The sequence below is a fragment of the Equus przewalskii genome, chromosome 6 (assembly GCF_037783145.1).
Source record: "Equus przewalskii isolate Varuska chromosome 6, EquPr2, whole genome shotgun sequence".
Taxonomy (NCBI): Eukaryota; Metazoa; Chordata; class Mammalia; order Perissodactyla; family Equidae; genus Equus; species Equus przewalskii.
This window is the reverse complement of record NC_091836.1, coordinates 68,764,261-68,788,907: the sequence shown is the minus strand read 5'-3', so window position 1 is coordinate 68,788,907 and position 24,647 is coordinate 68,764,261. Positions and strand designations below refer to the sequence as shown.

At 54.9% G+C, this 24,647-nt stretch overlaps 1 protein-coding gene across 8 annotated transcripts in view; it reads right to left on the bottom strand.

The window, feature by feature from the left end:
* The window catches only part of GDPD5 (glycerophosphodiester phosphodiesterase domain containing 5), an 85,873-nt gene extending 72,984 nt beyond the window's left edge, over positions 1-12,889 (bottom strand). For 4 of the 8 annotated variants that reach the window (XM_070624115.1, XM_070624117.1, XM_070624119.1 and 1 more), the window contains exon 1: positions 12,042-12,884. The gene's annotated coding sequence lies outside the window, so the exon portion shown is untranslated. Of the gene's footprint in view, positions 1-12,041 lie in introns of all 8 variants that reach the window. The other 4 variants (XM_070624116.1, XM_070624121.1, XM_070624122.1 and 1 more) reach the window with 3 other exon arrangements.
* Between the last annotated feature and the right edge of the window lie 11,758 nt (positions 12,890-24,647).

Below are 24,647 nucleotides of genomic sequence, written 5' to 3'. Positions count from 1 at the left end.
CGGGCCTTCTAAGCCCAGGCTAAGGCTTTCTCCACTGCCTCAGAATTGTCCCTTTTGGAGCATGGATCAAGCACAGTGTGAACAGTCATGATGACGCACCCGCCCGCATTCCACGCTGGTCAGGAGGCACAGGCCATTGACAGCTGGGCCCCCAAGCCGCAAGGTGAAAGCCAGCACCCAGTTGCTCCATTGGCTGCCTTGCTCACTGCAGGTACTGACGGGGCACACTTGTGTAGAGGAGGGGCTCAGTCTGCCTCTGCAGAGCCCTCAACAAGACAAAGGAGGGTCCAGTTGCAGCAGAATGGATTTAAGTCAGACAGAGGAAGGAACCTCCTGAGGCAGCATTAAAAATGGACAGCATGCAGAGAAAGGGAGCGGGATGAGGGTGGTCATGATGGAGTCTCCTCTCAGATACAAGATGCTATCTCATCCACCACGTCATTTTAGCTTCAAAACAGACCTGGAAGGTAGGGTCACCACCTTCATGTTATAGGTGAATGACTGAGGCTCAGAGAGGTTAAGTGACTTGCCCAATGTCTTTAAAGCTTTGCTCAAAGAGGTAGCACTGAGCTTCAAAGTCAGGACTGACTCAGAAGCCGGGGTACCTCCCTTCTCAGGAAGGCCTGTGAGGAGCAGGCACTACCACACCCCCAGGGGCATCTCCAGGCTCCTCCTCAGCCGCCAATGGGCAAGTGCTGGAGATGCCACAAGCACTCCCATCAGGGAGGAGAGGAGGTGCTCCGTGGTGGCCGGCTATAAGGAAAGGGCCCTGCAAGGGCCGGCCTAGTTGTGCAGCGGTTAAGTTTGCATGTTCTGCTTCTCGGCAGCCCAGGGTTCGCTGGTTCAGATCCCAGGTGCAGACATGGCACCGCTTGTCAAGCCATGCTGCGGTAGGCGTCCTATATATAAAGTAGAGGAAGATGGGCATGGATGTTAGCTCACGGCCAGTCTTCCTCAGCAAAAAAAGGAGGATTGGCAGCAGTTAGCTCAGGCTAATGTTCCTCAAAAAAAAAAGGAAAGGGCACTGCATTCTAGGCCTGCCCAGCTGCCCCCAAGCCACCATGCCCTGGGGGCCTCACAGGTGCCTTCCAGGCAATGTACCCCAACACACCTTCCGTCTGACCGTACCTCTGGCTCCCTGCCTGGCAGGAACCCCATGCTCTCCCCATATCCCACACCCAGGCACTCCAGCACAGGCCCTGTAGCGTTGGCCAGTACCCCTGCACAGCCTATCCCAGGCCTGCCCGGCCCCACACTCCCCTTACCCGGTCTTCACAGGTTCCAGGGGGCCACTTGGGCTTAGGGAAGCAGGGCCCCTTCTGCGGGTCAGAGGCTGATGGGGGCCCAGAGCTACCTCCTGGAGCCACCGATGGCTGTCAGCTCTAATGAGAGCTGGTCAGGTGGCTGCACCAGGGCTATCTCTGGGCTGGGGCCACTGCTTGGTGCACCTGAGCTCACCTGACACCAGCCTACCTGTGACCTTTGCCCCACTCCGGAGATAAGGTTGTCCCTAGCAAGGCCCCTGGAAGCCACCTGTAGCCTGATTTGGGGGAGGAGGCATGGACCCAGGCAGGCCCCTTGGATCCCTGATTTCTCTGCAGCCACAGGGTCAAGGGGCAGCCTGGCTCCTCAGCCACACTCAGCACTGCACATCACTGCCCAGCCCTGGAAGGGCTTGCCCCCATTCCACAGATGGGGAGACAGGGTCAGAGAAGCCAAGCCACTTGCCCACAAAGAACCAACAAGAAACTGGGCCAGTATTGAAACCCGCGTCTGCCTGATCCCAGAATCCGAATGTTCTCCCTACATGTCCCTCCACCTGTGAGGCCCCGCTGCGCTCTGCTCTGCTCGCTGCACGCCCACGCCTGCTGCAGCCCCAGGGCCACGCCTCCTCACCTGATGCTTACCCTCCCCCCTTCTGAGGACACCTTTCCCCTCCAGGGTGGACCAGCTGAGGTCCTAGCCCACCTTCTAGACTCATTTCAAATGCCCCTTCTCCACGGAGGCTCCTTGATTCCTCTCATCCTCCTCTGGGTTCCTGTTCTCACTGGTCCCTGCTCACCGCCGCCCCGCAAGGAGCAGAACTGGACTGCGCCCTGTCCACCCCAGCCTCGAGGGCTCCTCCAGGGCGGGGACAACCCGAGTCCTCTTCCTCCAGCTCCCGGCGCCTTCTCCAGGGCCAGAACTTGGGGACATCTAGTCAACTGCTTTCCTTCACAGAGGGGGAAACTGAGGCTTGATGGAATGAGAAGCCAATTCTCAGAAGAGAGGGCTGGGGGAGGGGGGCGGATAGCTGACAGGTGAACGTCCACAATGTGGCCAGGCTGCGGGAGACTGTCATCGCCTCGTCAGCGGGGCAGAGTCTAGACTGAGGGCGGTGACACTGCCTGTCCTTGCACTAATGGTCGGGCCACGCCGTATTATTTGGGATGATGATGGTAGAGGCTGTCATTTACTGGGCACTTCCTGCCCACCAGGCACCGTCCTGAGCACTACACAATGATTCTGTCTTCACAACAACCCTCTCAGGGACACTCTGTTACCCCATTTCAAAGACGCAGAACCACAGCACAGAGAGATTAAGAGGCACGCTGTTGAGTCCCCCAGCCATGCTAAGGTGGAGTCAGGATTTCAGGAGAAAGGCTGGCTTCAGAGCCTGTGTTCCAACCACTGCTCCACACTGCCTGACAAAGAGGGACAAAGGCACATTGAAGGTTGCTCAGGTGATCAGGCTGGAGAAAACTCAGAGCCAGGTCCTCTGAGGAGAAGTGGGGTGGAGCTGGACAAAGTGGTGGGCATGGTGGGCAGGGGCCTGGGCACCAATCTCAAACAGGTGCTAAGGCACCTCTGGTGAGGCAGACATAGACAGACGGGCACCCCTGGAACACCTCCGCCTGAGTGGCAGCTGGGAAGCTTTGGTTCGTCTTTGGGGTGGGGGCTGAGACCCCCTTCCTAAGGGGTATCCTCAAATAACAACAAAGGATCCTTAAACCGCATCCCAAGGAGAGTGAGTCCAGTGGACTCCACAGCTTTCAACCGATGGGGTGAGGAACGCCGTCCATGTGCCTCTCCAGGCCCCCTCTCCACCCTGCGTGGGGCCCAGGAGGCTGATCTCACTGGGCTGCATTGGGCTTCGTGCTGCTGGCTTCTGGGGAGGTTCACCCAGTGGAAAGCCCCAGCGGAGATGGAGGAAGGACTCCCAGGTCTCCTGGGTTGACTACACAGGCCGCAGCCCATTCATATAGCTGACCACTTTCTCCCCTTGCAACTTCAGCCCCGGGCGGTCGCTGCTCCCAGGGGCTGCCAGCCCCGATGCTGCACTCTGCTTTGTTGGGGTGCCACACCCCTATTGTCTGGGCAGTCCACCCGGGCCAATACACCCTCTCTGGCTGGGCCAGAGCAGAGGAGACCGAGCACTGCCACCAGTGACCTCCTTTTTTCAGTCTTCCCCTGAGCAGCCCTCAGAGACTCCCCAAAGCCTTGGAACAAATGATTACAGAAGAGCAGTTTGCCTTCTTTCGTTACTAAGTATGCAGGCCTCCATGTCTCAGCCTGGGCTGGCCCGGCACACGGAGCAAGCTGGGGCAGAGGACAACCCCGGACAGTTTCCGAGTGCTCAGGATATGGTCGGCACTGAGCTCCACACACCCAGCTCTTTATGTGCTTCTCAGAACAACCCAAGGAAGCACATCCCACTTATGCATCTTTCAGAATACTGGTGCTCGAAGAGCTGAAATGACTCCCCAGGGCCGTACTGCCTGTAAGTGACAAAGCCAGGACTCAAATGCAAGTTTTTCTGCCTCCAAAACCCATCCTGACAGCTACCTTGAAATAATTTTATTGCACTGGCTTCCAGTAGAAGCAAGTGACTTAAGTGAGGTCAATCGTTGGTGAGGGCCAGATGGAGGCCTCCAATGCCTCCCCAGGACACTCCCCTAAATGAAAAAAACACCGCTGACATTCTTCAGTCCTCCCAGGTGGGACGGGGCCCCGAGCAGGCGGTGCAGTTGGGTGTCCGGGTTGGAAAAACAAGCAGATTCAGACAAGGCTTCATTGTTAAGGAGAGCCTGATGCTGTGGTCATCCAAACAAAACCAAGCAAAACAAAATGCTTGCCGCCTCGTCTTATCTGTCAGAGACAAGGGGGACAGGGAAGGGCCCCAAGACTGGGTGTTGATCCCTCCCCCACCAGCCCCCATTTCAGAGACCCAGCCTCAGGTGGCTGGGGCAGCAGGAAGAGCACTATGGGGGAGTCCAGGGTCTGAGTGCAGCCTGGCTCTGCCACTCTGTTGACTGCTGACGTGGCAGGCACCGGCTGATGCTTTCCATGCATGGCCTCGTTTGGTCTCTACAGCCCCTTCAGAGAGATTATTCTTATTCCTATTTTCAGGTGAAGATACCAAGGCTCAGAGAAGACACACAAGCAGGGAGCAGAGGAGTGCTGGAATCCAGGTTTATCGGATTGCAAAGTCTTTCCACTGCCCGGTTTCTCCAGGCAGGGTGGTCCCAGGCAGAGCAGGAGCACAGAGGGAGCAGCCTGGAAGCAATGACTCCTCGTCACAGGGATGTGCAGGTTTCGTCCTGGGGTTGCTGGCAGGGGCACACTGCAGGGGGCGGCCAGGTAGTCCTGGATCTTGGCCACACATTGACATCACCTAGGGAGCTTTAAAAACTACTGATGCCTGGTTCAGCCCCAGCTTGTGGGGTGGGGCCCAGGCAGGACTTTTAAGCCTCCTAAATGGTTCTAATGTGTGCAGCAAAGTTTGAGAGCCATGGGCCCAGACGCCCACTAACGCCTCACCCACCTTGCAAGCTCCCCACCCTCCATCTCTGGAGGGAGAGAAGGGCTTTGTTACTCTGACGCCATTTTACAAGAGGGGTAAAAAATGGGCAAAATATAAGGGACGAGGTCATGTCCTCAACATGGCCCCACAGCCAGCCACCAGTGCAGGCAGCGGAAGGGACCATGACTTCAGGGTGCCTGTGCGGTGAACTCCTTTAAGACACTTGGGGGGTCCTGGCTCCCTTGTCAGCGGAAGAAAACTTTCCCTTTGAGCCTCCTGGGTGGGAGGGTAGGAGGAATTCTTCATGGTATTTTTTTCTAGAGTCCATTCATTCAAAAGCTAACAGCTGCAGGATTAGCGCTGGAACACCACCTCTCCAGTGGGTGTGCCTTGGGAGCAAGAAGATAAAAGAACTCCTAGCGAGGCCTGTTTATTCTTCTCACAGGAGATTTGGTCCCAGCCCTGGGGAGAGCTGGGATTCTCAGACCTCGGCCCATACTTCCTCCCCACCTGCCTTCTCGCCTTCCTTGTGCCTTCAAAGCAGAATGTCATAGAAGGCAAGACAGCGGCGAGGGGCGGTGGGAAGAGGGAGGTGTGTGGAGTCCAGCAGACCTGGGGTCTGCCCAAGCTCTACCCCTGGCCAGCTGCCCTGGGACAGGAGCCACTCCCTTCTGAACTCATTCCTGGTGCTGACCTCACAGCAGTGTGCTGGCGCGTGTGCACGTACACATGTGTGCGTGTGCGTTAAATGACACCTTCAAACTCAGCTCTGGGAACACCACCTCCTGGAAGCCTTTCCTGACTTCCTCCCCACCCAGCACTGGACAACACCAACCCCTGGCCTTCTCTGCTACATTCTGTCACATTCCGTCTCATCATTGCTTCTGCATCCTCCCCTCCCTAGGAGGCCAGCCCGTTCATTCACTGATGGCACAGGGCAGCTGCCCTTTGCTTGGGATTCATTCCATACTCCATTCCCGACCACCTGTCCTCTTTCAGACGCTCTGCTAGGCGCTGGAGACACAGCTAATAACAGCTAACCTGCACTGAGGGCTTATTACGTGCTGGGCATTTTTCTGAGTGCTTTACATGTACAATTCATTTAATCCTCACTACAACCTTGTGAAGCAGGTGCTATAATTGTCCCCATTTTACAGATGGGGAAACTGAGGCCCAGAGAGGTTCAATCACTTGCCCAAGTCACACGGCTAGTGAGCGTGTGCACATGGCTGGGACCTGAGCATCACCCTATACCACCATCCACAGACCAGGAGGGGACCAGCCCCCGCCGCAGGAGCTCACTGTCCACAATCTGGAAGTTTTGTATCTTTTTTTTTTTTTTTTTTTTGAGGAACATCAGCCCTGAGCTAACTGCTGCCAATCCTCCTCTTTTTGCTGAGGAAGACTGGCCCTGAGAGCTAACATCCGTGCCCATCTTCCTCCACTTTATACGTGGGATGCCTACCACAGCATGCCGTGTCAAGCAGTGCCATGTCCACACCTGGGATCCGAACCGGCAAATCCCAGGCCACCGAAGCGGAACGTGCGTGCTTAACCGCTGCGCCACCAGGCTGGCCCCTGAAAGTTTTGTATCTACGTGCCTACCTGTTGAATGTGTTGCCCCCACAGACCAAAATCTCTAATCCTGTTACGTTCTGAAGGCGTGTGTGAGAGGGAGACCAACGCTGCTTCTCTTTCAGGAAGGACACTCTCTGCCCCACATCAGCTCCCTGGAACCCCAACGGCTCCTCCCAACTGGGCCGTTCCTGCTGCCACGGCCTGAGAAGAACCGGCCCCTGGACACCCCAGTCCTGCTCCCTGCCCTGAGCTTAGCTGGGGGCCTCCACGGCCAACAGCTGCCTGCTCACCGGGAAGGCAGTGGGACTCGCAGCTCCACAAGTCCCCTCTGACACAGAGCGCCCCCCAGGCAGCAAAGTGTCCTCCCCTAGGGAGCCCTCCCTGCCACCAGGCACACCCTCCCTCCTGGCAGCATGGGCTTAACTAATCAATCAGCTTCCTACTGAGCCACTCGGTCATGAGGCTGCCAAGGGGACGGGCAAGTGGACTCAGGCTGAAGAAGCACCCGCCTGCATGCCAGGCCTGGCCAGGCACCTCACTCCTGTCATCTCACTTAACCTCCTCAACTGTTATTGTCAGCCCTATTTTACAGGGAAGGAAACAGAGGTACAAAGGTTGAGCGACATGCCCAAGGGGCTGCTCGCACTGTCTCCCCTGCCGGGGGTGGCTGCCACCTTGTGCCAGGCACTCTGTAAGAAGCGGAGGACTGGGGTGAAGAGAATCTAGTTCTGACGGGCTGGCAAGGGAAGCAGAGCCATGGAACCCGACTCCACAGACCACAGTGAGGGAGCAAGGGCTGTGGATCTGCACAGGAGGAAGGCAGCAATCCACCTGCTTGGGGGAGTCTGGGAGCTCCTAGCCGGAGGCACCTCAGGCCTGGCTAGGATCCCTGCTGCTCCCCTTCCACCACCACCACAGCGGGAGGAAGGGCAAGCCACGGCCGACAGAGCTCTGCTGCTGGGGGTGCTTGCCACCGCCCTGGAGGCTGCAAAGGGAGGAGAAGCGGCTGCCCTGCCAGCTGCCCTGCCAATGACCCCACTGTGGCGGAGCCAGTCTGCCTCCAGCCCTGCCAACCTGGCCTGGCCCAGCCGGCTCCCAATCATAGGGTCTTCTCTGCCCAGCTAATGACCAGGCTGCCAGCAGCCCAGGCCACCACCCTCCTTCGGGGGAGGCAGCAGCTAACTACAGAGCCTGCTGGCCCAGACAGCAGCCAGGCCAAAAATCACAACCGCCCGCCACACCACATCCTCTGGCCCTGACGCTGTGGTCTCCTCCACCTTCCAGGGTCACGAAGGACACTGCAGAAAGCGGGAGCTCGAACACCATCCCACTCACCATAGACACGGGAAAACAGGACCACAGAGAGGGGCTGATTCACCCCGAGCCACACAGCCAGCCAGCGCAGGGCCCAGGGCCTTAGATGCCTGGCCAAGGGGTCCTTCCTGGGTCCCATGCTCCTCAGCACTGCCCTTCCTCAGCCTTGAGAAGAAGGCTCATTTCCAGGCTTTTTACATGCGAAGGATGCTCTCGAGGTACTCGGGAGGAGCTGAAGAGACAGGACATCTTCTAAAAGCTGTCGAGCTGTCTGTTCAGTCGCAGATAGAAGCACAGGCTTGACTCCTCACTCCCCATTGTCTAGCTGTGTGACCTTGAGCAAGACAATGCACTTCTCTGAGCCCCAGTTTCTGGAGAATAACAGTAGTTATCACCCAGAGTTGTGAATGAGAGTGTCTATAAAGCGCTTAGCATAATAAGAACACAAAGCTTTAGCTACTGTTAATATCACATCATGATATTTTCTTTTTAAGATTTTTTAATTTTTCCTTTCTCTCCCCAAAGCCCCCTGGTACACAGTTGTGTATTTTTTTTAGCTGTAGGTCTAGTTGTGGCATGTGGGCCGCCGCCACAGTGTGGCTTGATGAGCGGTGCCATGTCCGCGCCCAGGATCCGAACCAACGAAACCCTGGAGCGCTGAAGCGGAGCACACAAACTTAACCACTCAGCTACAGGGCCGGCCCCACATCATGATATTATTAATGACTATGTGGATGTACTCTACAAACTGTAAAATGTGATATAATGGTAGGTATTATTTATTACTATTACTGTGAAGTGTTAAGATTCAGAGGGGGTGTGATCAGAGGGTTGGGTAATCCAGGAACATTTCTAGGTGAATTTATAACCTGAGTTGGGCCTCAACAGATGGAGAGGTGAGCAGAGAAGAGGCAGGGACGACGGTTCTGACAGCAGAAACCCCACAAGCAAAGGCGCAGCAACGGGGCCACAAATGGTGTGTTCAGGAGACCGTGACGAGCCATGAGCCAGGCATCCAGGCAGTGGCTATGGTGGGCAAGGCCTTGAACGCACAACAAAGGGGGCTGGTCTTCATCCTACAGGCAGCAAGGAGCCACAGAGGGTTCTGAATGGGGACTCCATGATGCTTTCTGAAATGTGAATTCTGTCTGACACTCAAGGCCGTCTACCATCTGGTCACTCACTCCTCTTCTCCACACCACTCACTGACCCCATAAACCCCAGCATCACCACCCCAGAGTCTCCCCACCTCTCTGCTTACTACACTGTCCCGCTTCCTCCAAGGTTAGCCCACCCATGGTTCATGTTCACAGTGAAGCAGCCTTTCTCTAGGTACCTATCATATCATGTACTTTACATATGTGACCTCAGGGTCACCCATAACTACCCTGTTTTACAGAGGAGCAAACAGAGGCCTGGCAGGGTCAGGTGTCTTGCCCACTGTCTCAGGGTGAGTATGTGGCATAACTAGTTTTCCACCTTGAACCGATGTCAGGAGCCCCACTCTCTACAGCTAGGTGCCTCCAGCTCCAGCCCAGTCACCCTCCTTGATGAAGCCTTCCAAGGCACTCCAGTCCTCAAGGGCCCCTTGCTGCTACCCCTCACCACTCACTTGGAATCAGAGGTCCATGGCTTGATCCTAGCTATCTAGCTTGGTTTCCATTGTGTCCTGTGGGTCCACCTTGCCCCCAAAGAGGAGAGAGCCAGGTCTGATCATAGACCACTTTCATCTTGTCCTGCCCTCCCTCCTCCCCATACCCAAGACTTAAAAGCACTGACTGGAACCACTCACTTCCTCTGGCAGGGTTCAGAAGCTCAGTGGAGCCCAGAGCAATTTCCCTGAGCCCGCCTCATAGGGCGAGGGGAGTCATAAATTATTCACTGCACCTCTGTGCCTAGGGAGGCCAGACAATGGGCCAGAGGGAATGCACACCAGCTCCCCCACAACCAGAGGAAGCCAACAGTCCTGGGGTAGGGGGTCAGAATCCAGAGCCTCTTGCCCAGGGTCCCCAAGCAGATTCTAGAGGGCTGTGGTACCAGAGAGGAGGCACAGGGGAGCCCGACCCATACAGGAGCCCCAGCTGAGCACACCTAGGACTATAAGCATGCAACAGTACTCCGCATTTTCATCCAAGGCAAGTCTGAGAATTTTCCAAGATTTCCTGGTCCAAATTCAAGCCTGTTTTCCTTATAGGAAAGGAAAGAGATATTTGGCCAAGCACTGTATATTTATATCTCATTAATCCTCACAACAACCTTGTAAAGGAGGAATCCTAATTTACAGAGAAGCTGGGGCTCTGAGGAGTGAAAGCGATTTATTTGCCCAGTACCATCTGGCCAGTGGGAGGCAGAGCAGATTCACGCCCGCCCGCTCTGTCTGACTTACTGCTGTCTGTGCGTTCATTTTAGCCTGCCGCTTAGCTCACCCAATTGTGAGCTAGTCAGTCCACTCCTTTTCCACCAGGGTAACTCCCAGGGCACCTGGTAGGCAGTCAGCACTCAGTTTCCACAGCTAACCCAAAGGGCCTGGGCAAGTGGTTCCACCTCCCTGAGCCTCAGTTTTCCACACAAGGTGCCATTAGTTTCAAGCCCAGTCTTGGCAAACACAAAAAACTCTTTAGCACTTGACACTTCACTGGATGTGATGGCCCCATTATCTGAGCAGGTAACGCACAGCCTGCCTTGGCCCCATTTTACATGTGAGGCTTGGAGCCATCGATGCACCCGAGAGGTCCCAGGTGGCTCCCCAACTCTATTCTACCTCACTCCAGGTTCTTTCCACCATACCATGACATGAGATCACAGGTGTGAAATGATCTCATCGGAGAGGAGCTTTGTTTAGATCATGGAGTATTAGGAGAATTTGAAATCCCACAGATGGGGGAGAACCCCAAGCCCCTCAGTCACCTTCCCTTCCAGTTGTCCCAACCCCTCCCCGCCTAGCGACTGAGCTTCCAGCCTTCAGCTGAACTCTCCAGCCTCCTCCACCTCCCCGGGGCTTTCCAAAGAGGTTTCCTATTGACTCCAGGAAGCTAGGCACAGCACGGGTTAACTAGTCCCAGGCAACCACAGGGCTCAGACCAAGGCCATGTCCACCACAACCCCCCGCCCCCACGCCCCCCAGAACAAGAGCCCAGAGTTCATGCCAAAGACTCTTTCACGACACCCCTCTCCCTGCACAGCCCCAGGGGCAGCAGCCCGAGGCCTTGCCTAGGAATCCAGACACCTGGGACTATGCCCCCGCCCTGGCAGCCCCAGCCTTGAGACTTCGAGCAAGCCCCTCCCCTCCTGGACCAGAGGTGTCTTGCAAGTTCCTGGGTCCAGGAGAGGCTCTGAGCCAAAGGTTATGGCCGCCCGCATGTCTCAGACCCCAGCGCTAACCACACAGGCTCTCACTAGAGCCTCACAGGTGGTCATCTTGACCTCACATCAGGTGTGAGGAAAACCCCAGCCATCCACCCAGAAGATGCTAACTGGGGTGGGAGAGGGGATACCTTGAAGGGTGTTTCAGAAGGTTTTCTGTGTGCTTCTGGCTCAGCCTCACCCCTCCTCCCCCACGGCCCCCAAGCCTCAGTGTCCCTGTTAGTAATCTGAAAGATGTGAGCTGGCTGAGTGCTGAGGGACCCCATCTCCTTCAGTTCTCATGGGCTCTGACTTGGGAACGTCTACACGGAGTTTCCCCAACAGATAAGCGGTGACTCAGGACCTCCAGGGTGTCTTAGAGACTCTGGAGTGTGGCACGCAGGTGCCAGGTGCCACTGCTCTCCGGTCCTGGGCCCATGGAGAGAACAGCTGGGGAAATAGGAAGCTTCCCACCTCTGCTCTCAACTCTGGGTCACCTTTCCTGGGAGGTGACATGGCCACGTAGTGGGAGAAGGAGGCCAGGAGAAGCCACCTCCCCAGCCTCAGATCAGCTTTTGAATGCTCCAGCGGCCCCACATTGACCAGTTCCCCACTACCCTCTCCTGCCAGGCAGCTATCCACTTCCTTTCTTTTTCTCTTCATTCTCTGCTTCTTTCCCTCTCCACCCTAACCTTCTTCCCCAGTCTCATCCTCAGAGTGAAAAGAGTAGGGTCAATCAACCCCGTGGAGCCTCAGTTTCCCTATCTGTAAGCGCCCATAACGATACACAACACCTTTTATCTCACGGAATAGTAGCGAGCCTTAAATGAGGGACCATTTGCGCAAGGGCGGGGCGCGGCCCCACACACAATGGGCGCTCAAGAAGTGCTGATGTTCTCCCTTCCCCGCGCCCCCTCCCAGCCAGTTCCGGCCTCAGTTAGCGCCCCGCACGCGCCAGCAGCCGGCCCGGCGCCGCGTGGGGTGGGTCCAGGCCGCCCCTGCCCGGCATCCGCGCCGCCCTCACCTGCAGCTCTCGGTCTCTGCAGGGGCAGAGGGGCCACCTGTGTTCTCCGCGGAGCGAGCGCCCAGCCCCTCGCCTGGGGCGGCAGGAAGGTGGCCGCTTCGGCTCGCAGCACCAGCCCAGACCGGTTCAGTACGACTGTCCAGCCCGCCGGGGACCCCTCGCGGGGCGCTGGACCCGGACCGGGGCTTCCTGGGCGCTCGCACGGTCCCAAGTCCGAAGCACGGGGTCGGAGGCAGCGGAAGGCTCGGGTCTCGGGAACCGGAGGCTGGGGGCGCGCCGGCTCCTCCGCACTCAGTCGGGAGGCTGGGGGCGCCCTGAGTTAACCCCTGGCGGAGTGCTGGGCGCTCCAACGCACACTACCGAGAGGCTGGGAACGAGCCCGCAGCCATGGCCCCGTGGGGCCCAGGAGCGTCCCGCGCCGGTGCACGGTTCAGGCTTGGGGCTCGCGGCGTCCCGGCCACGACGCCCCGGACCGCGGGGCGGGGAGCGTCCCGACGCGGAGCCGGCCTGGGGCAGGCTGGGCAGGCGGGGCGCGGAGCCGCGGCGGCCGGCGCCCGACGTGAAGTCTTCCCGGGTCCGGACTCTGCTCGCTCTGCAAAACTGGGCGGCCCTTGGCGCGCCGGCTGACTCCGGCGCTCGCGACCGCGGCTCCACTTCCTCCTCTTCTCCCCGCTCGCTCGCCGCCCGCTCAGCCCCGCGCCACAGCCGCGGACGCCGCCGCTGTCATCCCAGCCGCCCACCCCCACAGGAGCCGCAGCCCGAGCCGAGCCGAGCCGAGCCGAGGCAGCGCCGCCCAGCGCCCGAGCGCCGGCCAGCGCGGCCCCGCCCGAGCGGGGCGGAGTCAGCCCGAGGCCCCGCCCCCGCCCGGGCTGAAGGCGAGGGGTGGGGCCTGCCCAGGTCCCCGCCCCCGGCCCCCGCCGTCGGGCAGCGGGAGCCAATCGGAGAGCGGGAATAGGGCGGGGCCCGGCGGGACGGGTACTCCACCTCGGAGGGGCGGGGCCGGCCGTGCAGAGCTGCGGGGAGCGAGGACAATGGAGGGGTGGGGGCTTTTAAAGAGCGGCGGGGGGCCGGGTTACCCGGGGACCCCGAGGGAGGGAGAGGTGAGGAGGACTGGTTTGTCGGGGGCGAGGGGGTGTCATGGGGTAGGAACAGGGGTCTGGGTAGGGAAGGCAGCAGGGTGGAGGTGAGTTATCGGGGTGGCGGAGCCTTCAGGAGTGGTGGGGCACCGCCCTCGCAGTGCGCCCCCCACTCCCCAGCTTCTAGAGCTCAGCACGAGATGAGCGTTGGTTGCTGTCAGATATTCAGATTTCAGGACGCGGTGAAAATAAGTTTTTGAAAATAAAGAGCGGATTTTCTTCGACATTTCCCCTGTTCCAGCGCCCATTGCGGGGAGGTGCGTCGTTGTCACTTTTACAAATACGAAGTCGGGAGCAGAGGTATGTGAGGACAGCGCACACACACCTCGAGTCGTGAGGTCCCTCCCTTAGGCTCCCGCCCCCCCTCCCCCAGCGCCTGGGGGCGGGGAGCTGTGCCAGATTTATCTCGAGTCCCCAGCACCCCGCACAGGGCAGGGCACAGAGCAGGCGGCGGAGGGTTCTGATGTATGAATGAACCGAGTGTTGAATGTGCTGCAGGGGTCATGTGAAAGCCACTAATTGGCCTGGGGGGTGAAGGAATGGAGGCCACACAGTACAGCTTTTCTGTGAACCTCACACCAACCTTATGCAGGCAGTAGGTACCCCATTTCACCAAAGTACAGAGAGGCCAGGTGATGTCCCAAGACCATGTGGCTGTTACAGGATTCTATTCACTCATCACTGTAGCATCCTAGGGCAAAGCTGTGTGGCTTTGAACAGATGTGACCTCTCTGAGCCTCTGGTTCCTTATCAGTAAAAGGGAGATAAAGATGCTGCTACTTGGCAGGGACTGGGCAGGTGCAGGGCTTCCGAGGGTGGAGGGAAGGGTATTCCTGGCAGAGGAAACAGCATGTGCAAAGGCATGGAGTCTGAAAGAACACTTCTGAAGACCCCTGGCCTATTCTGGGGCGATTAGGAGAGTCTTCCCTGAGGCTGAGTGACAGGCAGCCTCGGGCTAGAAGTAGGGGTTAGCTAGGTTAGGGGGCACCTCGGGGAATGGACGGTGCTCTGGGCAGAGAGGCCGGCCTGGGCAAAGCCCTGGAGGCGAGGGAGAGCGTTGCTTTGTTGAAGAACCCAGATAAGTTTGGGGTGGCTGGAGTTCCCAGGGAAAGGACAGCGGAACCAGTGGGAAGAGAAAAGTGTGGAGAGGCAGGGGGGACCAGACAGGAGGGAGTCCAGACTTTAAGGGCTGAGAACTCTGTTGGGGTCTTGCTCATGATCTTGAACTCAGCAGGGTTATGCTGAGGCCCCAGCCTTGAAGACTCAGAGTCTGGACTCACGGGTTGTCAGAGGGGCGCCCGGGAGGTTTCGAAGCCAAGCATCGGTATGGGAAAGACGGAGCTTTGTAGGGAACTGGATAGCATGAAAACATTTAAAGCCCACAAGAGGCAAATGGTGTGGGGCGTTCACAGTGAAGGGTTGGAGGCCTGGACCCAGAGGCTCTGCTTCATCCCCTCCTTAGTGTGCACCAGCTTAGTCTGGTTGGAACAACAAGAAGGAGGGAGAGCTGCAGGCTCAAGTCCACGTCGGGGAGGGGGCTCTCTTAGCCAGGCCCAGGGGTTAGGGGTGAGAAGTTGGCTCTGGGTGCCTGTGGCTGGAGGGCTGGTGGGAGGTTATTTTGCTTTATGTGTCGAGCATGGTAATGGTGCTAAGAAACCTTGTGACTTCTCCCTCTGCTCAGAACCTTCCGTAGCTCCCAGTTGCCAGCATGATCAAGTCTTAAGACCCTAGCCTGGTGTTCCAGCCCCTCCATTATTGTTCTCTGCCAACCCCACCAGCATCATCTCCCAACCACTTCCCTCTCCCCTCACACCAAACCTCTCGGCTCCATCCACAAGCTGGATGCAGTCTCTCTCCTCCATGTGGCTGCTCCTGCTGGTCCCCTTGTCTGGGGGGCCATGTTCCCCTTCTTTCCTGAGTTAATTCCTACTTCCCTGCTGGATGGAAGGGAAGGAACTTTGGGGCAAACGCCCATCTGTCCTTTTTGCCGCTGTACCCTCAGAGCCTGCACAGAGTAGGTGCTTGGCACATCATCATTGAATGAATGCTCCATCTCTCAAATCAGGTGTCTCCTCCTCTGAGAAGCCTGCCTGGACTCCCCCAGGGAGTCTGCCTTTGGCCTGGGACCTCTTGGCTGGAAGGCTCTGTAGTTATGTACTTCCTGTCTAGTTGGCCCGCTGGGCCAGGGGCACCTCCGTGGCCATGCACCCCCCCACCTACCGCCACCCAGCACAGCACCAGGCCGCCCTCGGAAGACCTCAGCATTGGGAGATGAATGAGGCCCTCAGAGAGCCCTCTCCGGCCGCCCCTGCAGTGAGGCAGGCCCGCAGGGCAGAATGCCAGGATGAAAAAGCGGCTTTCAGAACAGACCCTCCTGACCCCCGGGGCCCAGGAGGGGAATGCCCAAGGTCACCAGGAGGTGACCAACAAACGGTACTCAGACGCCCACATTCTCCCCCAGGCCACCCTCCCAGGGGAGGAAGTCTCCTGACCTGGGAGAATCGGGCCTTTTTGTGGCGGAGAGGCCCAGGAAGCGTGACAGAGGCCTGGTCACAGGAGCTTGTCTGGGAGGGTGACTGAGGGCTCGGAGGCCGGTTCTGAACCTGGGCCTCGCTTGGGCTGACAGAAAAGGCTAGCCTTGTCAGCCTGTGCCCCTGCTCCAGGAACCTTCCACCCTCCTGGATTCTTCCACCAGACGAGGATTAACAGCAAGGTTGCTGCAGCTTCAGCTCTGTTGTCCGGCTCCTTCCCGCTCTCGTTGCTGATACACGGTCGCTGTTGCACCTACACCCATATTAAGAATTTCACGTTCTTTTTCTTAAATAGGGCCCCCGAATTGTATGACTTCACAGCCCACGACATCTGCTTCCAGCAAATCTTTATAGCACACCCACCATGTCAGGCACTGTGCTAGGTGCTGGAGGGCACACCACGGAGCATCGAGCAGAGGTGACCCTGCGCTCCTGCAGCCGCTGTCTGGCGGGGTCGAGAGCTCAGCTGGACTCATTGGCCCTCACAGCACATCCTGCCTCCCTGCCTCAGCCTCCTCCACCAGCCTGGAATCCTTTCCCAGCCCCACCCGGCCACTGGCATTTTCTCCATCCTTCAAGGCCCAGTGCACAAGCTTAGCCCTCTGAGAAGCCTGACTCCACCAGTGGGAAGCAGGGCGTCATCCACTGGAGCCTGTGACACTGCAGGCTCTTTGTGTCTCTCTTGGGACTCTGATCCCCTTGGATCTTGGGCTGTTTGTGGGTCAGTTTTCCCACTAGAGGGCAAGGGATGGAGTCTGGTCTCTCTCTATGCCCCCCGCTCATCGGCACTCACCAGCACTTCCTGAGCTGGACAAAGTCCCAGACCAGACATTGTGCACCCAGGGATGGGACAGTCAGGGAGGAGCCGCCCTCCCTGATCACCAGGAGCCCCCCGTGCCAGGGCTGTCTGCAGTGGAACTGTCAACACAGGAGGCTGCCTGTTGCAAAGGAGGGCAGGGCAGCTCAAAGGCCACCTCACAGGGAAGGTGACAGTCGGCTGGCCCTCTAAGGATGAGCACAGCTTGTCAGGATAAGGAGGGAAGACTCTTCTATTCTGGGCAGGGGAGGGGGACATTGAGCAAAAGTGACGACAGTGGGAACAGCAGGTGACAGTTGAGAAGTTTGGTGTGTCTGGGAGAACAAGAACGATGTGGGAAGGGAGAAATTGAGCGCGCACATGGGAGCAGTTAGAGCATAGACTCTGGACCCACACGGCCTGGGTTGAAATCCTGGCTCTGTCACTGCTCTGTGCCTCAGTCTCCTCAACTGTAAAGTGAGGATGATCCTAGTACCTACCTCACAGGGTGTTTCTAAGGATGAAGTGAGTTAATTTTTGTAAGAGCTTAGGGTAGTGTTGGGACATGGTAAGCTGCTATGTGAGTGTCTGATAAACAAGATGGAGCTCGAGGGGCAGGCAGGTGGAGGCCGTATCAGGTGGGGCTTTGAGTTTGGACTTTATCTGGAGGGCTCGCAGCCTTAACGAGGGGGAGGGGTGAAGAGGGGGAGGGGGCTGGGCTTGGATCCAGCCTCGCTCCTCCCCACTCACCACCATCCAGAGGGCCTCCTGCTCGCTCACAGCCCTGCCTGCCTCTCCCCCGTCCCTGGCCTTCCGGTGCCCCCGGTGGCCCTGTGACCTCGATTGACGATTGACGTATGTGGAACTGTGGGGGCTGGGGTTCCATCCACCCCGGCACACCCGGGGAAACTTTATGGCCCAATTTATTATCAAAGGAGGTCACGGGCAGACCCCGAGGGGTCCAAGGCACCAGGGCAGGGTGAACATCCAAACCCTGGCTGAGCTTAAAGGATGGCGAGACCGGATAAGAATGCGTTGAGTGAGGAATGGATAGGAGAATGGCGAGGCGGGGTGGGGGTGGGGCAGTCACTTGTCCAGACTGGAGGCAAAGTTGGATGTAGGACACTGTGGGCGTGATGCTGTGGGCTTCGGAGCCGGATGCACATCTTGGCCCAGTCGCCTCCCCTCTTTATGCCTCAGCTGCCTGCTGAGTAAAATGGAGATGAAAATAGTGGCCCCTCAAAGGTGGCACGGATAAACCAGGTCATTTGACTGCCTCTGCTGCCCCCTGCTGCCTAGTACTGGTCGGTGCAGAATGATGACAGCACTAACGCGAGAGCGCTGGTTCTCAACCTTTTTGGACTCAGGACCCTTTTCCACACCTAAAAATTATTGAGGATCCCAAAGAACTTCTGTTTATGTGGTTTTTACCGGTATTTACAGTATTAGAAATTAAAACGGAGGCATTTAAAAACATTTAAATAGCTAAAATAGTAACAATCTTACTAAATTAAATATTAACATATTTTTATGAAAAATATATGTTCCAAAACAAAAAATTAGTGAGAAGAGTGGCATGGTTGTTTTCTTTTTTAAATATTGGCACCTGAGCTAACAACTGTTGCCAATCTTCTTTTTTTTTTTTCCTGCTTTTTCTCCCCAAACCCCCCCAGTACATAGTTGTGTATTTTTAGTTGTGGGTCCTTCTAGTTGTGGCATGTGGGACACCGCCTGATGAGTGGTGCCCTGTCCACGCCCAGGATCCAGACCGGTCAAACCCTGGGCCACGGAAGCAGAGCGTGTGAACTTAACCACTAGGCCATGGGGCGGCCCCGTGGCATTGTTTTATATGTTTACAAACTTTTTTAATGATTGGCTTAATAAAAAAAACAGCTGGATTCTCCTGTCTGCTTCTGCATTCAATCAGATGCAATATGTTGTTTTGGTTGAAGTTTACCAAGAAAATGAGGGCTAACACTGATGTTTAGTTAGAAAGGGGAGGGGTGTTCTAATAGCCTTTTCACGTAATTGTGGCTATTCTTCTTTAACACTAATCTGAACTTGACAAATTTCTTGAAGGTTAATTGCTATTAGAGTCTGAAACCATATCAGTGAAATTTTCGTACTCAGTTGCATTAAAACCCATTAGTGGCTTTTGCACTTTGCACGTATCTTTTACCCATGCATGGTTTTGTAGCAGCATGTATTTGCCATTTGGGAAAAAAATGGCTTACCAACTTATGCAGATCTTTCAAATATCAATAAATTTCAGTATATAATATAGAAAAATCAAATTCATTAATATCACCACCAATCTCATCAGAAAAGTCTGTAAGTATTGGGAGGCTGTCAAGCTCACAGTGGTGAACACAAATTTCCTAAAATTCTAATTTTCACTTGAAAGCTTGAATTTTATCATTAGCCACAAATGCCGTCAGTTTACCTTGAAATGACAGACTCACTTTTTTATTCATTTTTGAGGAACTGCCAGCCAGATACTCAAGTCTGTGTAACCGTAATTTATCTGTAAATATTGCTTTCAAGTAAAAATGGTGTTCCGTGAAAAAAGTGGCTAGTTCAGCTCACAATTCAACCAATTGCACAAATATTTTTCCTGGAGACAAGGGTCATGCTTTGGTCCACAGCTGGCATGCTTTATGATACTTCCTACTGTCACACAGAATATTAAAAGATGTGCATTCGAGGGTCAATATATAATGAACTGAATAATTTTTATTGCTTCATCAAAGACTTTCTTGAGAGATATTGGCAGTGTTTTATTGTGAAGGCATGGCAGCAAAAAATACAGTGACTTCTAGTACAATCTGGGGCCGCTGCTCTGGTTCATGGTGAGGCACCAGAAGTTGTACCACCTTTGCTTTTGCACCATCTATGAAACGTCACTCCAGTGGAAAAGGCCACTGTCGCCTTAGTATTGTGGTGAAAGGAGTTTGGACCTTGCAGACTCCCTGAAAGGGTCTGCTGTCTGCCCTGGAGCGTGTATTGTGTCCTAGGCACTGGTCCAAGCATTTCACTCCTTTTAAAATAATGTGTGGCAAAATGTACATAACATAAAATTGACATTCTCACCATTTTTAAGTGTACAGTTCAGTGGCATTCAGTACTTTCACATTGTTGTGCAACCATCACCACCATCCCTCTCCAGAACTTTTTTCATCTTGTAAAACTGAAATTCTGTGCCCATTAGACAATAATTCTCCATGCCCTCCTCCCCCAGCCCCCGGCAGCCACCACTCTACTTTCTGTCTGTATGAATTTGACTGCTCTAGGCACCTCATATGGCTGGGACCATACAGGCTTATCTCACTTAACGTAATGTCCTCAAGGTTCATCCATGTTGTAGCATGTGTCAGAATTTCCTTCCTTTTTAAGGCTTAATAATGTTCCATTGCATGAATATACCACATTTTGTTTATCCGCTCATCTGTTCATGGCCACTTGAGTTGCTTCCATCCCTTGACTATAGTGAATGATGCTGCTGTGAACTTGGGCGTAAAAGTATCTATTTGAATCCTTGCTTTTAATTGTTTTGGATATATACCCGGAAGTGGAATTGCTGGATCATACGGTAGTTCTATTTTTAATCTTTTGAGGGATCACCATACTGTTTTCCACAGCAGCTGCACCATTTTACATTCCCACCCACAATGCAGAAGCGTTCCAATTTCTCCACACCCTCACCAACACTTGTTATCTTATGTTTTTTGATAACTGCCGTTTTAATGGATGGGAAACTCATTGTGGTTTGATTTGCATTTCTCTAATGATTAGTGATGGTGAGCATCTTTTCATGTGCTTATTGGTCATCTGTATATCTTCTTTGAAGAAACGTCGATTCAAGTTCTTTGCCCATTTTTGAATCAGGTCGTTCTGTTTTTGTTGTCCTTGTTGACAAGCATTTTACTGTTAAACCTCATCACGGCCCTGTGAAGTCAGCACCATTATTATTCCCACTTATAGACACGGAAACAGGCACAGAGCTTAAGCTGTTTGCCCAAAGTCACACAGCTAGGAAGTGGTCGATCCGGGACTCAGATATCTGGCGTTCTTTTTCACTATGCCATTTTCCCCAAGAACAGGGGGGCATCCTTTAATTCCAGGAGCAGCAGGGGAAGGGAAAGGAAGAGGAGAGTTGAGGAGAGACATCTTGTCTCTAATGTCATGTGCTTAAGAGGCACTCACAGCACTGTTCTTCAGGGCAGAAAATTAGAAATACTCCGGGGGCCAGCCCACTGGCACAGTGGTTAAGTGCGCACATTCCCCTTTGGCGGCCCAGGGTTCACCGGTTCGGATCCTGGGTGCAGACATGGCACCACTTGACAAGCCATGCTGTGGTAGGTGTCCCACATATAAAGGAGAGGAAGATGGGCATGGATGTTAGGTCAGGGCCAGTCTTCCTGAGCGAAAAGAGGAGGATTGGCAGTAGTTAGCTCAGGGATAATCTTCCTCAAAAAAAAAAAAAAAAAGAAGTTCTCCAACCAGCCCTCACCACAGGCAAGGTGATAGCAACCGTGGCTGCCTATAATAATTCAGGGCATCTTTGCTGAACACCCGGTCCACACCAGACCTGAGGCTGGCACTAGAGATGCGAAATGCAACTAGAGATGCAAAATGCAACCAGACCCCATCCTCTGCCCTTGAGGAGAGTGTTCAGTTAGTGGGGGGACCCGGATGTGCCACATCATGGTAACCTCACCAAAGGGTATTTCATGAACTCAAAATGCCATCTACCGCTTCCCACAGAGTTCTCTTCTGATTCTGCTTCTGTAAATAGAAACCTGAGTGAACTAGTTTCAGCATAAAGGGGAATTCAGTGAAGGGATTAGGGGGAGTCCCTGCAGCTCTAAGGACGGGTACAGTCAGACCTCAGGAAGAGGAAAAAAGGAGCCCTCAAACAGGCCCGAGATTAATATTATCATGGTCCACCCACCCAGAGGAACTTAGTTTTCTGTGCCTGTCCTAGTTCTGAAATGCTTGGAGAGAAGATGGTTGGCCCAGATTGCCTCTGGTCCTCACTCCTCCTCATGGAGGTTAAGAGTGAAGGAATGTGGTACCTGCGTTTGCAAACATGGATGGAGGGGATAGAAGCAATTCTTGGAATAAAGGTGCTTGGTGGACAATCTGCTCAGTGTCTCTGGACTAATCAGTGCACAAACACGTCTTTTGTATGGTCATAATGAGGTTTGTTTGTGACATTGTGGACTTTACTTGTTTCACTAAACATGATTTCACATGTATAGCAACGGCAAGGTTCACACAGTTATGGACTCATGTGACCTTTTGTGATCGCTTCTCTTCCCTTGGTGCATTGGTCAGCTATTGCATAATAATGCTGCGTAATGAGCAACTCAAAATCTTGGTGGCTTATAAACAATATTTCTTCTTTGTGCTCAGGGTCTGCAGGTGGGCTGGAGTGGCAGAGAAGGCTCTGCTTCAGTCTGTGTTTTCACGGCTCAGGTCTGCTCCAGATGTGTCTCATTCTGAAACCAGTGGCTACCCAGGGCATGCTTTCTCATGGTGGGTGGAAGGAACTCAAGGGGGGCGAGTGGAAACACATGGTCCTTCTTAAGGCCTCGGCTCCGAGCAGTCACACAGTCTCTTCTGCCCACGTTCCACTAGCCAAAGTGTGTCACAAGACCAAGCCCAATCTCAATAGAGAAAGGCAGTACACTCTGCCCTCAGTGGACCATGGCAATGGTAGAAGGAAGAATCGAGAGCAAATGGTATAGCCTACGACACTATCTTCAACCGTAAACATCAAAATTCGTGGATGGTCATTTGGTCTCATGGGTGCTGTCCTCCACTGCTATGACTTGACTCTTCCTCCCTCCTGACTCCAGACCCGCGTTTCCAGCTTCCTTCTGGATGGTCCACAGGCCTCTCAAACTTACCATGTCCAAAACTGAACTCACTGCTTCCTCCCCAAAGCCCCTCCTCCTCCTGCATTCTCCATCTCTGCGACAAGCCCTAACGTCCACCTGGTCACCCAGGCCAGAGCCTGCGGTCATCCTAGATGTCACTCTCCAAAGCCAGTCAGTCATGGAGACTCAGAGCCGGGAATTCGAGAACTCCTGGGATTCCCGTGCTTCCAACACTGGAGTTTCTGTCTCTCAAACATCTAAACGTCTTTCCGACCTCTCCCCTACCCTGCAGCTCCCGTAATCACCTCCCCAGGCTGGGCCCCATCATCTCAGCCTCCTCACCACTCCCCCTACTTCTTCTCTTGCCCCCTCCAGCCCACCTCCCCCTCCTTCTAACTCAGAGCTGACCACACCAGCCCCTTGAGGACAACTCTTCAGCGGCTCCTCATTTCTGGGCCCCCAGCAGCACATGCTGGACCCTCTATGGAGATGCCTCTTTCCTCGGCCAGCCTGGACCACCCAGCTCCAGTTTCTCCTCCTCTAGAGAGACTCCCTCATTCTCTGAGGGAGGTCTGCCACCCGTGAAAGGAGAGAGGGAAGGAGGAATTAGGTGGGAAGATCGTCAGACCATGGTGCGGCTCTGCGGGTCTCGCCAGCACAGGGGGCACCCGAGGGCACAGACTGCCTCTTAGAGGATACACTACAGGGAAGAAATGGCCCAACCCTCGTTCTCCCACTGTGCTGTCACTGACTAGACCTGCCAGGGGGGACGTGACCTTGTTCCCAAAGGGGCTGCAGCTGAAGGCTGTTGCTAAGCACACTCCTGGCTGCGAGCTCCCTCTTGAAAGGAGATCTGAGCCGCAGGCCTCCAGGGCCTGATCGAGGCCTAAAGGGGGAAGGACTTAGAGAGAAGCTCTAGGCCAGCAACTGGCACCTTTTTCATAGGAGAAAACGGAGACTTGGTGAGGGGAAGTGATTTGCCCAAAGTCACCCAGCTGGTGGACCAGTGTGCAAACCCAGGTCGTTCTGACCCCACATCTGTGCCCTTCATCTCACTGCCACTTCAAAGTCTCCGCCAGACAGAGGATGGTAGGCAGAGTGGGGAGACGTGACTTCAGGCCAGATGCTCAGCTCGCAGCCGGGCTCCCACAGGCCCCTGCGCTTCCCTCTGCCCACACCCTTACCAGCCGCTTTGTACGTCAGCTCATGTGTCTACTCCCACCAGGCCACACCCCAGCACCGGGCCCAGGGCCTGCTACATCATGGTACACATGACAGTGGGCATTGTTGCTCCCTGTTCTACTGCCCTCTCTGGGCAGCCCAACCCTCCTGGGCAGGGAGAGCATTCTTCACTCATTCATTGGTTCCTTCCTTTCTTCATTCCTTAAATAAATGTATATCGAGTGATGACTCTGTGCTCAGCATTGTTCTGATGCTGGGGATGCAGCAGGGAAAATCCATGCCTTCATGAAATTTGCTCTCTAGTAGAGGGAGGTAGACAATAAACAAACAAATAAAAGAATGTATATTAGATGAGATCCATGCTATGAAGAAAAGAAAGAGCAGCTTAGACAGAGGAGAGTGGGGAGTGTCAACAAGGGAGTCATCATTTTAAATAGCGTAGTCAAGGAAGGTGGCATTTGAGTAAAAACCTGAAGCAGATGACAGGTGCAAGGGCCCTGAGGTGGGTGTACCTGGCATGTTTAAGCCAGGAGGCCACCGTGGCTGGAATGGAGGCAGTAATGGGATGGGAGGAGGTAAAAGCTGGTCTACAAGGTCACAGACATCAGATCATGGAGGGCCTAGAGCCCACAGCCAAGAATTAGACTTTTACTCCCATCAAAATGGGAAGGCGCTGCAGAGTTCTAAGCAGAGGGGGGGATCATCATTTGCCTTATGAGTTAAATAGGCCGGGGGGGATGGGGAGAAGCAGGGAGAGCAGAAAGCAGCAGTCAGACAGGAGGTGAGGGTGGCGCAGCTCGGGGCGACAGCAGGGGTGGTGGAGAAGGAATCAGATTCTGGGATGCCTTTGGGAGGTAGAGCCCCAGCATTCTCAGATGAACTGAATGGAGATTGTAAGAGAAAGAGGGGAGGCAAGGACGACCCCAAGTTTTTGGCCTGAGCACCTAGAAGGATGGCGTTACCAGGATCTGACACCAGGGAGATGACAGGAGGAGTAGGTTTGGGGGCAGATCAGAATTCGGGTTTGGACGTGCTAATCTTGCGGTGTCTCTTAGACATCCAGGCGGAGCAGTCAGGCA